Source organism: Elephantulus edwardii, unplaced genomic scaffold (genome assembly GCF_000299155.1).
Source record: "Elephantulus edwardii isolate Elephantulus edwardi_28Jun2011 unplaced genomic scaffold, EleEdw1.0 scaffold00043, whole genome shotgun sequence".
NCBI classification, from domain to species: Eukaryota; Metazoa; Chordata; class Mammalia; order Macroscelidea; family Macroscelididae; genus Elephantulus; species Elephantulus edwardii.
In genome coordinates, this window is record NW_006399793.1 from 4,603,010 (window position 1) to 4,620,923 (window position 17,914).

Sequence of the window (17,914 nt, forward strand, 5' to 3'; positions counted from 1 at the left end):
TAAATGTAGCTCTCTCATGTAAATTTTACCAGTTACTATTATACTATATTTAAACTTACCTCTAGTTTTGCTACATCTGTAAATACTAATTTTATCCCTTGATAGGTTATTTGAAACAAGTTAATTCACCAAATCTGTTTCTTAGTTTTACCATGCATAAAAATGGGAATGAGTAGTCATATGCACCCTACATTAATGCATACTGTTTGAAGTAATACATGAAATGCATGTAAAATAATAACTGTGCATGCAATAATTTTATAATAAGCATTAACTTTTGTTATTATTGTTCTATTTGTTACTTTTGTTTGATATTTCTATCATCATCAAATAGCACTGTTAGGGCAGATAGATTATCTGTTTCCTGACCATCTCTCTTTGGATCTGTAAAACAAGTGTGGCCAGCTTTGAGCTGGTTGTATCTGAGTAGGACTTTCACTAACTCCACAAAAGAAGGTATAACATCATCTACAATATTTGCAATACAAAACTGATTTCTGTAAGGTTAGACTTGCCTCTACACTCCTGAACCTTTTTACCTATCTACCAATTCTAACACTAACAGTCCTTCTGAAGACTCTTCTTGCCCTACTACTGGGTCTGTTAATTTATTGTAATGTGAACAAAGAACTCACATACTGTGACATATATTAGGAAAGTTATCAGGTAATAACTTGATTTAGAAACAGGAGAGGACTATTCCTCTCCTGAAAGTGAACTTTCAGACCCATCCCATTGATGTTCAGCATCATGTTTTAGGTAAGTGACATCAAGCTTTTTTTATCAGTCAGTCAATCATTACCTCAGAGTAAGAGGTGAATCACATTATCGAACTCTCCAGGGTATTTTCAGAGATTATAGGAGATAGGGAGCTCTGGTGGGCTAGTGGTAAGAAACTGCACTGCAATCTCAAAGGCATATATTTTGAATTCACCAGCAGCTCCACCAGAGTAGGATGTTCAGTCTCCTCCAGTGCTATTAACTGCCCCTGAAAACCCACTGAAGGGTCAGCTATCAGTCAGTTCCGACTCAACAGCAAACAACAACAACAACAACGGAAATTTTTTTTTTTGTGTGCAGCACCTGCTGGATTCCAACTAAATGCCTTTGGATTGGCATTATAACTGCTTACTCAATTGTTGTTGTTAAGTGCCATCAAGTCTTAGGCTACTCATAGTAACCCTATGAACGAAAGTCCTGGACACCTCCTGTATAACTTACGTCCTTTCTCCAGGTTCATGGGGTTTCCAGAGGCAAGCTATTATGGAAGTGGATGTCACTCCTGCTTCCAAACTTGTTTTACTTGGGGAGGTCCACCAAACACCATCCCACATTGGGTAACCATGTTTACATTTGACTCAGTTTCACAGAGTTTGGCTTCACAGCAAGCAAGAGTTACCTCTGTACAGCAAGTGGACATACCAGGGTTACACGACCGAGAAGAATGTTTCACCAAAAACAATTAAAGGCAGGCCAAAGGGCCATGGACAATAGTCACCCACCTTTGGCTTAGGAGCATGACTTTCTCTCCGCTAGGCCAACTACTCTCTCTCTCTATGCTGTTGTTGCTATTGTTGCTGATGTTGTTGACTGCTGTCAAGCCGAGGCAACTCATAGCGACCCTGTGAATGAAAGTCCTGGACACCCATATAACTTTGGTCCTTTCTCCAGGTTCCTGCCAATTATTATAACATCCCTTGCCAATCCCCAACCCCCAGTTCTCTAGCAAGCATTAATGAAACTCCTGATTCTGGTTCTGTAGGACAGCAGTTTCCTGGTCACCTTTATATTACAAAGGATTCTGGTTCTTTGCTGTTGCTACTGTTTTCATCTGGGTCCCAATCTGACAAGGTAGAAATCTCTGATCCAATTGAATGCTGGTAGCAAAATTCTTTTCTTCAGCCCTAAATCTGCTCAATTTAAGTATAGAAGGATGGCAAAACTGACTTTCTCACTTAAAACAACTCACTCACTATTAAACTACAAACCTTGTTTGTGTGTGCTCACCCAAAAGATGTTATTCACCTCATTTGTAGTCCCACCCAGCTATGTGACAAAAGACAAAGTACTATAATTTTGAAAACTAAACCTATTTTAATGTAAAGTCTAGTATCTAATACAGAGGGATTGTCTACTTTCCCCCTAACATAATGCCTGATGATTATTGTCTACTCATACCACATGTCCATGTTTAGTGTTCCAAACAGTATTATTATACATTTTTCTAAGAAAGATAGTTATATAATATTTTAATACTTTTGCGTTATCCATTGAATTTAAGACAGTTTAACAGAGATATTCAGAGATAGTGTTCATAAATTAATTTAGTATGAAATGGTGTTAACTTTGAACAACCTAAATTCAATCTATATTTGTATATATATTTTCTCTTCAGTAGCAATTTTAGCATTCAGTATGAACACTTCTTTGGTAGAAAACACATTTGATTTGTGCATCTGAAAACACTGAATAGGTTGTCAATACTCAATGTGTAGTAATGACAACAATAATAAGGATAATAACTGCACTGCAATGTTTAAACAAGAATTATGCACAGGGACTGACCATTCTATTGAAGCTTAAGGAAATGAAGCATGAATTTTACTGTTTGGATAAGGAAAGTCACTTTCTATTAAACCAAGAATACACCATTGGCTGCAAACAAATAAAGATGAATACGGTAAATTAAGTGGAAAATCTGAAACTTCAAGTTCTACATATCAAGTTAATGGTTTAAATAAACACTAAAAGTGATCTAATTCACTTTGGTGGACAATCCTTAATCTCAAAAAAAGGCCTTGTTCCTAGGGAAAATAATCATTATTATTATTAGTCTCTTGTGGCCTAGTGGCAAAGAAGCTGCACTGTTGTCCTGGAAGCACATGGTTTTAATCTACCAGCTGTTCCATGGGAGAAAGATGAGCAATTTCCGGCCCAGTAATTAAATACCTCTGAAAACCTGCCAGAAGTTTAGCTTTGGATTGGACTTGACTGGATAATACACAACAACAACAACAACAACAACAATGTAACATAGTAGTACTTAAAATTTCCATTAATCTATGTGACATTTTAGTAAATTATTGGTACTACTAAACTAGAAACAACAATAAGACAAATAAACAACCAATTAAGATTACTTAAGGCAAAGAAAATGTAAATGAATTAGAGCTAACATGAAAATTTAGAAAAATGAATTTTAAACTTACCCATGATAACAAAGGGAGTGTGGACTATAATGCTGTATCATTCTTCCTATCAATATGTTTATTCATCATAAAAACATTTACTAAAATGTTATTGTGATAGTGGGCTAAATGCTTCTAAGTCTAAACAACTTGAGGTGTATCCATGTAAGCATTAACACTCATGAATGAGTAAAGGTTAAGTTATTCTTTTGAGCTTTTGCTAAATTAAATATTTCTGTGGCCTGAACTTCTGAATAAGTGGAGCTCTGATGACCTAGTAGTAAAAAGCTGTACTGCTATCCCAAAGACACTTGGTTTGAACCTACAGCTACTCTGTGGGAGAAGCACAGGCAGTTTCCTCCTATTCCATTAACTCCTCTGAACCCTGCTGGAGGGTCAGCTATGGGTCAATACTAACTCGTTGGTACATGACACAACAATAAATGTTAGTGAATCTAATTGTTTGATTTGCCAATTTGTTTCATAATTTTTTCCATAAAAGAGATTTTCTCTCCTACTTTTTACATATTCCTCATAGAACTTAATATTACAATATTAGAAGGTCACAGACCTTAAAATCAGAATTAGTTAAGTCTCTTCTATCTTATACATACTGTTATAAATCTCACAAATTATGTTATGATTTTCATTAATTTAAAATTTTGAATTATGATGTTGAAGAGTATTTAACGTGCCATGGACTGCCAATAATGTAAATAACTGTCCTCAAAGAAATAGCATCAAGGTGCTTCTTAGGTTCATGGATGATGAAACTTAATCTCACAGACTTTGGATATTTTTCTGGGATCAGGACCAAACTTTGAAGAAAAGCATTATGTTAGGGAAAGCAGAGGGTCAATTAATGAGAGAAATATTTTCAAGGAGATGCAATGTCACAGTAACTCCAACAATAGTCTTTGAACACAGTGGTGATTTTGATAGTGGCACAGGATTGCATTAGGATTTGATCTGTTGTACATATGGTCATTTTGAATTGGAATCAACAGGACAGCACCTAAATATCACAACAAGTACATGAAGAGGAAAAACACAAGTTCAGAGAACTAGTTTGAACCCAGTCTACTTTGAGAACTCCCAGTCTCCACCATTACAATATACTATCATTTTCTCCAAAATGTTGTTGTTGTGCAGTGGAGTCAACTGGTACAATAGCTCTGAGTCAACTGTACAATAGCTCTGAAGCCTGCCCTGTCCTGAGCCTGTCTCACTGACTCTGACACAATTACCCCCATTGTCCAGTTAGTGTGTCAATCCATTTCATGTGAGGTCTTCTTCTCTGGTACTGTCCCTCCATTCTTTCTAGAACAATTTGGTTTCACCCTCCTCAACACTATTAGTTTTCTTGGCAGTCCATGGTAGGTTCAAGACTCATCTTCAGCATGACAACTCAATGGCATCAATTCTTCTTCTGTCATCCTTAGTCATTCATTAGTCCAGCGCTCTGGTGCATAGCAAGTAATCATGAAGACCATGGCCTAGATCAGTCTCCAGACTGACATCATTGCTTTTCAGTGCTCTAGAGAAGTACCTGGCAATAGACTTTGTCAATGCAATTCAAATTTTTATTTCCTGACTGCTGTTGCTAAGAGATTTAATTGTGGAACCAAATAAGCTGAAGTTATCAACATTGTCAATTTCTTCTCCATTCCTCATGAAGCTGCCAATTGGACAAGTGGTAAAAATATTTTTCTCATTGTTGAGTTTCAATCTATATTGAGGACTACAGTCCTTGATCTTCTGCGGCAAATGCCTCATGTCCTTCTTCAGTTTTAGCAAGTAATGAAATCTGGAGGACAACTACCTGGCCAGTTGACTGGAAGAGACCTGTATATTTATTCCCATTTAAAAAAAAAAAAAGGTGACCCAACTGAATGTGGAAATTATCAAATGATATCACTAATATCATAGACAAGCAAGATTCTGCTGCAAAGTATCCAGAAATAACTGGAACAATACATCAGCAGAAAACTGCCAGATGTGCAGCCTGAGTTTAGAAGATGTAATGGTCCTAAGCACATCATAACAAACGTTAGATGGATTTTAGCTGAAAGCAAAGAAAACCAATGGTATGTCTGTGTTTCATTGCTATGCGAAGGTTTTTGACTATGTAGATCACAACAAATTGTGGCTAACGTTCTGAAGAATGGAAATCCCAGAACACTTAATTGTCCTCCTGTGAAACCTATTCTTGGAGCAGGAAGTATTAGTCAGACAGAGGAGGAAAACACTGCATGGTTCAGGATAAGAAACATATACATCAGGTTCGCATCCTACATTCATAGCTTTTCAATCTATATGTAGAACCGATCATCTGGGAGGCTGGGCTTTATAAGAAAGAATGTCTCATCAGTTTTAGAGGAAGATTCATCAACAACCTGTGTTATGAAGATAACACAACCTTGCTTGCTGAAACTGAAGAGGACATGAAGTGTTTGCTGCAGAAGAGTGTGACTTAACAACCCACTTACAACAGTAAATGGCAAAGCTCAGTTTCAAACCCAAATTTTATCAGGTTTTGAAGCTTATGCATATATCCAATTCATCATGCTGCTTATACCTGAGACGAATTCTGTTCTTGTATTAGTATTTCCTAACACTGCATCATATAGTTTTTCCCTTCGAGTCATGCACATATTTGTTCAATACAAAAAAAGAAGGTCTGATCTCACTGAAGAATTGTTTGAATAAGAAAAGGTGATGACGAAACTTATAAAAATGTCTAAATTATACCATCTTCTGCCCTAATTCCTCCATCTCCAACCTGCTGTATATAAAATTCATGGCTAAAACTCAACCATATAGAGATATCATATTCAAAATAATGATCCGGAGACTTCCATGGATTTAGATAACTGAAAATTTCTGATAAAACAGAAGAAAGTAGATTTATGTTTCTATGTGTAGTTAAATTGACTAGTACTTGTCAAAAGAACAAACAGATATGTTCTGGGAATGCTGCAGCCAGAGTGCTCCTTGGAGGCAAGGATAATGAAGCTTCATGCTGTCATGGACTTCTCCAGAATGCTGAAAAGCAACGATGTCAGTCTAGAGACATAGGAGTGCCTAATTCAGGTCATGGTCTTCTCAATTACTTGCTATGCATCAGAGAGGTGGACAATAACTAAAGATAACAGAAGAAGAATAGAAACCTTTGAGTTGTGGTGCTGAGAAGAGTCTTGAACATACCATGGACGGCCAAGAAAACAAATAGGTCTGTCTTGGAGAGAGTAAAACTAAGTTTCTCCTAGGAGGCTAGGGTTTTGAAGCTCTGTTTCACATACTTTTGGCTTATGGCCAGGAGAGACCAGTCCTTGCAGAAGGGTGGTGGGACAGCTCAGGAGAGGATGACCCTGGATGAGATGGATTTATATAGTATCTGGGGAAATAGGGGTTGGTGTGCTGGAATTTGGAGACTGGCTCAGGACAAGGAAGGGTTCGGAGCTGCTGTACATAGTGTTGCTATGGGTTACAGGTGACTTAATGGCACATAACAACAACAATATACTATATTAGTGGTTGTTGGTTTTGTGTGTGGTTTTTTTAAAGCCTCTTGTTTAGAATCAACAAGACCTTGGGGAAGGCCTTTGTATTTAAAAGTCGGTTGTTATTATATTTTGGAGGAACATTCTCTTAAGTGTATAACAGTCTTCTGTCAATATGTTGTATTGAGGTAACCTGGAGTGGTGATGATGCTGAACCTTGTGCCATTTGGGTATTAAATGTCATACAAGTTACCCATGGTAGACAGTGTTTGGTGGAGCTCCCAGTTTAAGACAGGTTTGAAAACAGAAGTAGCATTCACATCCTAAACAACATGCCTCTGGAAACTCTTATGAATTTTGATACATGACTATAGTTATAGAAAGACTTAAGTTGTTTTGTTCATAGGTTCATTATGAGTTTTGCTCTACTCAATGGCAATCAACAACAACAACAACAACAGCTTGGAAGCCTATTCCTTGGAATGGGATATCATGCTTGAAAGTTCGAGAAGTAGAGGATTGGAAAATCCCCAATGAGATGGGTTGGCATTGTGGCTTCATCAATGGGCTCTAGTTCTCAGAGATGATGAGGATAGCACAGGAGCAGGCAAGTTTCAAGTTGTCTGTTCATAGGGGTGCTATGAGTAGTACTTGACTCAATGGCACCTAACAACAACAAAGTTATACAAGCATGTCCACACTGTGAGAGATGAAGCTTTACCATCCTTGCCTCTACGGAAAACTCTGGTTGCACTTTTTCAATGACATATGTTTGTTCCTTTGGCAGTCCACTGGATATTTAACACTCTTCTCCAACACCATGACTCAAAGATGAACTGGCATGATGACTGAAGCAATGAATCTAAGTATCAGCGGTGGTGAGAATGGCACAGATAGGATAAGATACAGATCTGTTGTCCATAGGGTCATTATGAGTTGCACTTGGCTTGATGGCACCTAACAACAACAATATAGTTACTCTATGAACCGATCTGAAACTTTGCCATTCTCACAATCTCCAACGTACTTGAGCCCATTGTTAAAGTCACTGTGTCAATCCATCTTGTTGAGGACTATCCTTTCTTTCTCTGATCCTCCATCTTTCCACCACGATGTCTTTTCCCAAGAACTGATCAATCCTGACAATGTACCCAAAGTATATGAGATGAAGTTTCACCATTCTTGCCTCTAAAAAGCACCCTGTTTGCGCTTTTTCTGATACAGATTTGTTTGTTCTTTTGAGATATTATGGTTTATTCAGTATTGTTTAACAACATCATAATTCAAATACAAATATTCTCCTTTGAACATCTTTATTTATTGTCCAAATCTTAGATGAATAAGAATCAATTGACTATACCATTAATAAAGCAGTCTAACCATCTCAAACAGCTATTTTTGTGGAGTGGGAACCCAGGACCGGGGTGGTAAATGCAGTGATTCCCAGAACAGCTGAAAACGTCCAATATCATCCCTTGTCCCCTGTACATCCTCAACGCAACCAGGTGTAAAACGGTACTCCTCTTTATCCCATCCCAGGTCCAACTCTAACTCATGCCATATCCATGTCATCTTGTATCTGAATCAGAAGTTCCTAGAGTGTTGTTCTAGGTACCTACAGACTTGTCACAGTTGGCGTACAATCAGTCTCCAGTTTAGTGGGACACTTTGTCTAACTAGAATTCTTTCTTCCTGTTCCTCCTGGACTCGTCCTTCTAAATGGACATTCTTATCTGACAAATTACCTAACATTTACTCATATTTGAATGTGTCAGATGATCAGTGACTGTCTCTTTATTTTTGTCATTTCTGACTGAGTATCTGCCTGCATTACTCATTCCCAAACTGAAAAAGAAGACAGTATCTCTAGCTAAGCATATTAGCTTAGACTCCTCTGAGACCAGCAGAATCTTTGCCCCAGGCTGGATGTCCCTACATTTGACACAGCCTCAACAACAGTCTCCACCAAAACCTGTCCAACATGGGTAACCCTTATGGCATTTGACACACAAGTGACACAAATTTCAGTATTGCAGCAGCTCTAAGTTATATCAGTACAACAAACTGACAGACAAGTCCTATACCTCCTAAAACAACATTCTCCCCAAACACAAATAACAACAGTTAATTACACCAGCTTTCAAGTAAATAGAAAAACACTGTTAGGTATTTTTCCAGGATCCAATTGCTCCAAGCTAGAGACTCACCCTCAGGAAAGACCCAATTTTTAAATACAAAGGCCTGTCCACCAGGTCTTGTTTGCTTAAGCAAGAGTCTTCCAGCCCATGGCTGATTGGCAATGAAATCAGAAACAGCCAATTAGCTTACACTTGATTGTTAACATTTAATTGTTCCCAAGAAAGGTGATCTTCCTGAGTGTGAAAATTATTGAAAAATGTCATTGATAGCACATGCAAACAATATACTGCTGAAGACCATTCAAAAATGGCTGGAACAATGCATAGATAGTGAACTTCCAGAAGTTTAAGGAGGATTTAGAAGAGGCCATGGAATTGGTGATATCATTGTGATGCCAGACGGATCAAGACTGAAAGTAAGGAACACCAGAAAAATGTCTATGCATGCTTTATTGATTATACCAAGCCATTTGACTGTGTGGATTATAACAAGTTGTGGCTGATATTGAGAATAATGGGAATACCAGAGCACTTGATTTTTCTCATGTAGAACCTGTACCTGGATTAGGAGGTTGTTGCATGAATAGAGCAGGGGAGCACTGCATGGTTTGGAATTGGGAAGAGACTGTTCCAGAGTTGTATTCTCTCTCCATACCTACTCAATCTATACGCTGAGCAAATTACTCAAGAAGCTGGACTATGAAGAGGAGTGTGGCTTCAGGACTGGAGGGAGACTTATCAATTTCCGATCTTATGCAGATGACACACCTTGCTGGCTGTAAGTGGGGATGACTTGAAGCACTTGTTGCAGAAGATCAAGGAATGCAGCCTTGGTATGGATTGCATTTCAATGTCAGGAAAACAAAGATTGTTACCACTGGACTGATAGGCAACATCATGATGGATGGAGAAGAGATTGAAACTGTCAACAGCTTCTACTTACTTAGATCCACAATAACACCATTGGTACCGCAGTCAGGAAATAAGGGAACACAGTGGACTGGGAAAATGTGTTGTTAGGGTCCTTTCCAAATTATTGAGGAGTAGTGATGTCAGTTTGAAGACTATGTTCCATCTGTTTCAGGCTGTAGTCTTTTCAATTACTTGCTATGCATCAGAGATATGGGCAATGAATAAGGATGATTGGGAAATAGTTGATATCTTTGAGCTGTGGTGTTGGAGAAGAGCACTGATCATCCCAGGGGCAGCCAGGAGAATAAACAGCTACATCTTAGAAAGGGTGCTCTTTGGAAGGAAGAATGGTAAGGTTTCACCTCATGTACTTTGGACTTGTTGCTTGGAGATGCTTTTCTGTGGAAAAGGTCACAAAGCTGGAAAGGGGGGAGGGTAGGCAAAGGAGAGGAAGACCTCAACCAGGTGGATTGATACGGTGATTACTGCAATGGGCTCTTGTATGTCAGGGGGTGTGAGGGTGATGCACGATAGAACAGGGTTCAAATCTTTTATTCATAGGGTTGCTACGAGTTTTACTAGACTTAACGGCACCTAACACCACCACCACCAACACAATCTAGACCAGAAGATGTGCTACCTTAAGGTGGCTTATTCCTTGAATCCTCAGTCTCCATCTAGAGGAGCAGAAACTCTGACCTGACTGGGTACCCCAAGTCAATTTTAGGAAGGGCTGGCAGATACAGTCTTAGGCTAGCTAGTTGGTTTTCTATTTCCCTCAATATGATTGTTCATTTTGAGTTTGTATGCTTGTTTGTTTTATAGTTTGCTGTTATGGGTATAGTAGTTGTCTGTTAGTTTCCTCTACTAGGGTAACCTACGTGTTGTGGTGACATTATTTGTTTTATAGTTTGTGGATATATATTCTTGTTTATTTATACTTGTCTCAGTTTGTTGCACTGGGTTGACTTGACTATTGCTATGATGCTGGAAGCTATCCACTGGTATTTCAAACACCAGCAGGATCATCTATAGTGGATAATTTTCAGTGGAGCTGAAACAGCTAAGGAAAAGACTATGAAGTAGCATAGGCCAATGACTTCTGAAATAAATGGCTTCTGGAAATCACTCAATAAACTGATAAAATGATGCAAGCATTCATTAATGATTGGAACTTGGAATATATGAAGAGAGTGGATATTCATAAAAATATACTGCTCCAACCAAGCTTACAGAAAATATGCTTAAAAGCATGAAAAGAAGAGATAAAATGCAATCAAAGAGAAACGTGAAGGATACCAGGAGTAAATAATAATAATAATAATAAAACCCCCAATGAATCAGCAAAAAAATCAGAAATGTAAAATAAAAGTAAAACACTTTTAGCTTTTAAAAATAAAACTCACTAACAACAATTTAGGAGCTCTGGTGGTCCAGTAGTAAGGAGATGCATTGCAATCCCCAAGGCAAGCTGTTCAAATCCACCAACTACCATGGGAGAAAGATGGACAATATCCTGCCATGTAATTAAAACTGCCTCTGAAATCAGCTATGGGTCAGTTTTGACTCGACAGTACAAAACAACAGTAACTTCATAGCAAACCTCTGTGGCCTCTCCATCTGGTTTCTGAGGCTGTAAATCTTTCTCCTGGTGATTACCTGGTGGATTTGAACTACTGACCTTTCCTTTTGCAATGGAGCACCTAACCTACTATGCCACCAAAGCAACCTTTGGAATTAAAATATATTTTAAAATAAATAAAATATATAGATGAAATGGAGGATGCAACAATAGGCATTAAGATGTGGAGGACATAATCAAGTTTAATCAAGTGAATAATAAAAATATGTTATGAAATAAATATTAAGACAAATTTTATTCTACATGTGTGTTTATATATTTTATAATACAAAGCAAAATAAAAGAACAAATAAATTAAAACAATGTTTAAAATTACTGAAAAATTAAATTTTAAACATGGCAAACTAACACAGAACTTTTTAATAAATAGTTTTAAAGCAATGAAATAAATGGATAAGCAACCATCTATTAGGAAAGAACATGCAAAGAGGACAAATTGTGATATTAATATTGTTGTTGTTGATTGCCTTCAAGTCAAACATGACTCATAGTGACCCTATGAACAAAAGTCCTGAAATCCTTCTACAACTATCGACATCTATCAAAGTTCATCGAGTTTCTGGAGGCAAGTTGTTTAGGAAGTGGATGCCACTCATCCTCCCAAGATATTAATATCAGACACAGAGTTAAAATCTGATAGAATGAAGGATATTTAGAGAATCACTATTGGTACTATAATACATTATATTATAAAAATGAGCAGCATATTCAATATACAAAACTATAATGTAAAATGAAAATAATAGTAAAATGGCAATAATGAAAACAAAATAATAATAAATGATAATCAAGTGTCTATCCAAACACAAATGCTTAATGAAACATAAGAAGATGCCACTTTTTTCCTCACGTGAACTTCACTCTCTAGCAATGCTATGAACAACACTGATCTATGTATGAAAGAAGTTTATCTTTTACTTACTTTTTTTTACTGATTTGCCCCAAATTCAAATAATAAACTGCGCATTCATAAACAACTGTGTAAAATCAAAACCCCAAACAACACATATTGTTTGTTGTTGTTGTTGTTGAGTACTGTCAAGTAGCCTGTGATTCATAGTGAACCTATAAACAACAGATCAGAACCTTGCTTTGTTTTCCACTATCCTTAAGGTATTTGTGTCAACCCATTTCATTGACGATCTTCACTCTTTTGACTTTTTTCCAAGAACTCTTCCCTCCTGACAACATGCATCAAGTAGGTCAAACAAAATTTTACATTTCCTTGATTCTAAGAGACATTTCAGTTTGTACTTATTCCAAGACATATTTGCTTATTCTTTGGGCAGTCCATGGAATATTCAATACCATACACTCTTTGCCAATACCACATTTCAAAGGCATCCGTTCTTCTTTGATATTCTGTATAAACTTCCCGATCTCCTGATAGATAAGAAGCAATTAACAATATCAAGTCTTCCATAAGGCACATCTTACTCTTTAAACTAATATCCTTGCTGTTTAACACTTTAAATAGGTTTTTTATACAACAAATTTTTCCAATACGACATGTCTTTTGATTTCTTGACTACTGCTACCATGGGCAAATTGGTCAAACACAGATATTAGGTAATAGAAATAATAATAAGTATATTTTAAAAAGAAATTAATTTCAACAATATAGCTGTTTAGGTTATAATTTATTCCATTACCAGAATTTCTAATACAAAGGAAAAACAAATATCACAATTACTTGATTATCTAAATTCTGTCAAACAATTTATGAGTTAAAAGTCAAACCAAAATTGTAGCATATTTAAGAAAAAGATTACATTATTATATGTTGTTGGTGGTGGTGTTTTTAGATGCCATCAAGTTAAGTAGGATCCATAGCAAACCTTGACAATAGATCTATCTGGTCCTGTCCTGTGTCATCCTCATACTTCCTGACACACTAGAGCCCATTGCAGCAGTCACTCTGTCTATCCATTTGGTTGAAGGTCTTCCTCTCTTTTGCCGATCCTCCACCTTTCCAACCATGATCTTCCTTTCCTTGAAATTGCCTCTCCAAGCAACATGCCCAAAGTATATGAAGCAAAGTTTTATCACCTTTTCCTCCAAAGGGCACTCTGGCTGCACTTTCTCTAAGACTTATTTGTTCTTTTGTGAGTCCATGGGATACTTATTCAGCACTTTTCTCTAACACCACAACTAAAAGACATCAGTTCTTCTGCTGTCATTCTTATTCATTGCCCAGTTCTCTGATGCATAGCATTTGAGCAGAATGAGCATGGCCTGAGTCAACTGCACCAAAGTCTTCAAAATGACATCATTGTTCCTTAATAATTTGGAGATGTCCCTGGCTGTAGATTTTCCCAGTGCAATATATCTCCTGATTTCTTGACTGCTTGTACCAAGGGTGTTGATTGTGTATCAAAGTAAGATGAAATATATTAGAACCTGTAATAGAGAATCCTTGCCTCCAAGAAGCAGTTGACTTTTACCCTCTGCAGGACGAACCTGTTTGTTCTCCTAGCAGTCCACTGTATGTTCAATACTCTTCTCCAGCATCACAGCTTAATGGCATCAATTCTCCTCTATCACCCCTAGTCATTGTACAGCTTTCTGACATATAATATGTAATTGTGGAAACCATGACCTGGATCAGGTCCATCTTAGTCTCCAGGCTGACATCATTGCTCTTCAGTTGGGCACGTTGCAAAGAGGGGCCAGACCTTGGAGAGGTACATCATGCTTGTAAGGGAGAGGAACAGCGCATGAGAGGAAGACCCCAGATGAAATGAATTGATACAGTGACTGGGGCAATGAAGGTAGGTGTGTTGAAGTCAGTGAGACTGGCTCAGGACAGGGCAGGCTTCAGAGTTGCTACTGTACATAGGATCGCTATGAGTCACAGGTGACTTGATGGCAAATAGCAGCAATAACATATTAGAATCTATAAAAATTGACTACAGTTTTATAAAAAGTAGAAGCTTTAATAATAATTTAAAATTTGGAGTAATAACGATAGTAAAGAACAATAATGTTGGTGGTGGTGGTGTGTGCTATAGAGTCAGAAGCAACCCATAGTGACCCTTTGGAGGATATTGAGAGACAACATGGGAAGAGGTTGATCATAATACTAAAAGAACAAACAAAAAAGGATAAAATTTCCAGAAACAAAACCAAAATTAATTATTTTGATAGCATAAACACCTAATTTCTACAAATTAATAAAAAGTAATTCATTAGATTGTTGATAAGCATGCACATAAGTAAATGTTATATATATTTAAGTAAATATTTTATATATGTACATATACAGTGATATACATCATTCTTCTGAGGTGCCATCCGGTCTACTATGAGTCATAACAATCCTGTGGATGATAGACCTGAGCGCGTCCTATCCTGTACGATCTTCATCTCTGAACACTTGAGCCATGGCTGCAATCACTGTGCCAATCCTGCTCGTTCACGGCCTTTCTCCCTTTCGCTGGCTCTCTCTACCTCTCCAAGTATGACATCTCTTTCAAAGGAATAGTATTTTTTTAGTTATATACCTAAATGAAACTGATAATATAAGCAATTACCAAAGGGAAACCAAGATTAGAAAGTGCATGTAATTAATGTAAAAGTCCAAACTATGCTATTAACTATAAATAATATATATACTCACATAATTTTTATGCACTCCTATGTATTTACATATAAATGAAAAACTAAATATATGTGTGACTATGCATAGATGTTTGTATCTAATATATGTAAACTGATGCTAGAAAAATAAATGAGGAAATGCAAGTAATAAATAAAATTGGATCAAGTAGCAATATATTAATAAAGAGAAATATTATAGCTCACACTCTATAGACAAATTTGAAAATCAGAGTAAAATTAATGTTCTTTTTTATGATAACAGAAATAACAAATTACTCTTAAAGGATGGAAGAAATAAAACTCAATTCAAGAAAAATGTCAACTGTTCATAAGGGAAAAATAAGAAAAATGCTTTATCTTTATTCCTAAAAATGTCCCAGAATTAATGGGGCTGGTGGGAACGAATACAAGTTTCCAAGTATCAAATCATATATATGAATTTCTAAAATATATTAGAACATATAGGAAAAAAACCTTAGAGCTTCAAAATTCACTTTAGAGTTAATATAAAATTAATATTCTAAATCTGGATAATGGAAACAATATTATAGTTCATGATACTTTCATACACAAGTGAACCAAAAGGAAGAAATGTAGAATAATAAAAGAATGATAGTACATAATTAAGAAAATTTATTCTGGGAATATGAGGCAAAAATGCTTAGACAAAAGTCTATGTAGCTTAAAATATTAAAAAGTGAAAAGATGAAAAAATCAGAGAGGTGACAAATATTATTTTACACACATTAATATATAATCTTTGATTTTTATAATTATAGCCTCATGTTTTTTTAAAATAATTTTTGCATACGTACAAAGTAAAATTTATTATAAGCATGAAAATTTAAAAATATTTCTGTTAATAACAATAAAATGTATACCTGTTATTATCGGATTTGTTCGATTATTTAACAATGTTTTAGGATTACTAGATAATGTGCTTTAAAATTTTAATTAAAAACTTACCTTATTATTTAAAATGAAGAACTATAGATATTGGAGAGAATGATTACAAATCTATAAAACCTGAAAGAGTTAAAATGAAAAACAATAGAATTATTTACTAGGAGATTCAAATTCAAATAAATAAAGTTCTCTAAAATAGCTATTTTCGTAGAGGCATAAATAATTCAGCTATACAATATAGAAAATATAAATCTTTTCTTAAAAAGACAAATATTTCATTGCAAACTTAATGTCAACTGTAAAATACGTCTAATTTTTTTATTATTCTATGCAAGGATATATTGTCTATAAAGGGCTTCCACAGAAGAAAAGAACGTAACTCAGTCTAGCAGAGAAATATTCAGCATTGTAAAAACATAATTTTATCTAAACTAATCTACAGATTTTACAGCATCCAAATAAAATACCAACAACCTTATTTTTGGAACATGAATACACTGATTCTAAATTTCTTATGTTAAAAAAAGGAACATGAAAAATTGGCAGTGAAGTTCTGAAAAATAAAAAAGCAGTAAAAGAGGCTATCTCATTAAGAGAGTAAACTGTATTTTAATACTATAGTAATTGCTGAGTTTGAGGCCTGAAGGGCAGATAGGTCACCTTCATGAAATAGAAAGAAAAGAAATAGAAAAAGTGTGAATTTACTAAGGAGGAAATAAATGTTTAAATCAGGAGCAAAAAATTGCTATCTAAATAAATTATTATGGGAACTGGCTAAGCATAAAAGGGGGGAAAGAATTTGCTATTATTTAAAACCAAAGCAAAACAAAAAACTCCAATAAATTCTTGAATTAAAAAATATAAATATAAAAATGTAATCTTTAAAGTGCATGCAAATTAAAACAAATTTAAAAATTAATTTTTGTGTATGAATTTTATTTCTGAATAAGAAGAAAAATTCAGAAGCAGCTCTAGAAAAGATTGGCAGACATGATATATAAAAATGGAAACATTCTATGTCCCAAACCTCAAAAAAATCAAAAGAAAAATTTTGACATTAACTTTTAGAGTGTAGAGAATAAATACATATTTTGAAAATAATAAAAGATACTCATATGTTCATAAAAACAACTGAATGAGAAAGCAAGTAGTCAAGATAAGCAATGTGGGTCATAGAGGCATACAAATTGATGGGTAGATGGAGGAGTGGGTAAAAGAAATGGGAAAGATTCAGTGTGAAAAAGAATGTGTACGAATTTTGTAAGTAAACCAGTATAAACTAAAAATTTTATTTTAAAAAAAACAACACCTCAAACAAAACGAAAAATAAAATTCTTTTCTTTGGCTGTAGGTTTTCTCAATGCAATATATTATTTGCTTTCTTAAGTGCTGATTTCATGGACATTAATTGTGGATCCAACTAAAATGAAATCCATGGAAATCATGTAAAAAAAAAAAAAGAAGAGGGACAATAAATATATCAGTGCATATTTGCCGTTAAACTTAGTACAACTTCTGACTTAGTAATGGTCTATTAAAGCATTTATTCACAAATAAGTATAGGGATGTTTATTGTCACTTACTTTGAATGAGAAGTGTGTCAAATGCCTAAATGTCTATTAGTAATAAATATTTAAAGAACTCTGAAGCCACAGGAAGAAAATATTCTGAAGCTATTAAAAAACTAATGTAAATATAAAGTGGTCTATGAAAATAGCATCAAAACTAGTGCAAATATAGAATAGTCTAAGAAAATATCATCAACATATAATGTCAACTCTTTAAAAAGAATAAAGAGAAATATGTATTATATCTGTGTGTTTAAATTGAGGGTACCTGTGTTGCGAAGAGTTTATCATCAACAAACCTAAAAGCTTGGTTCAAATTCACCAAGCAAGAGTTGAAGAAAGGCCTCTCTACTTTCTTCTAGAAAAAAGATTAAAGCCTTTGAAAATCCTGTTGTTTAGAAAGAGGATACAACTCTTTTAAGTGTGTGTGTGTGTGTGTGTGTGTGTGTGTGTGTGT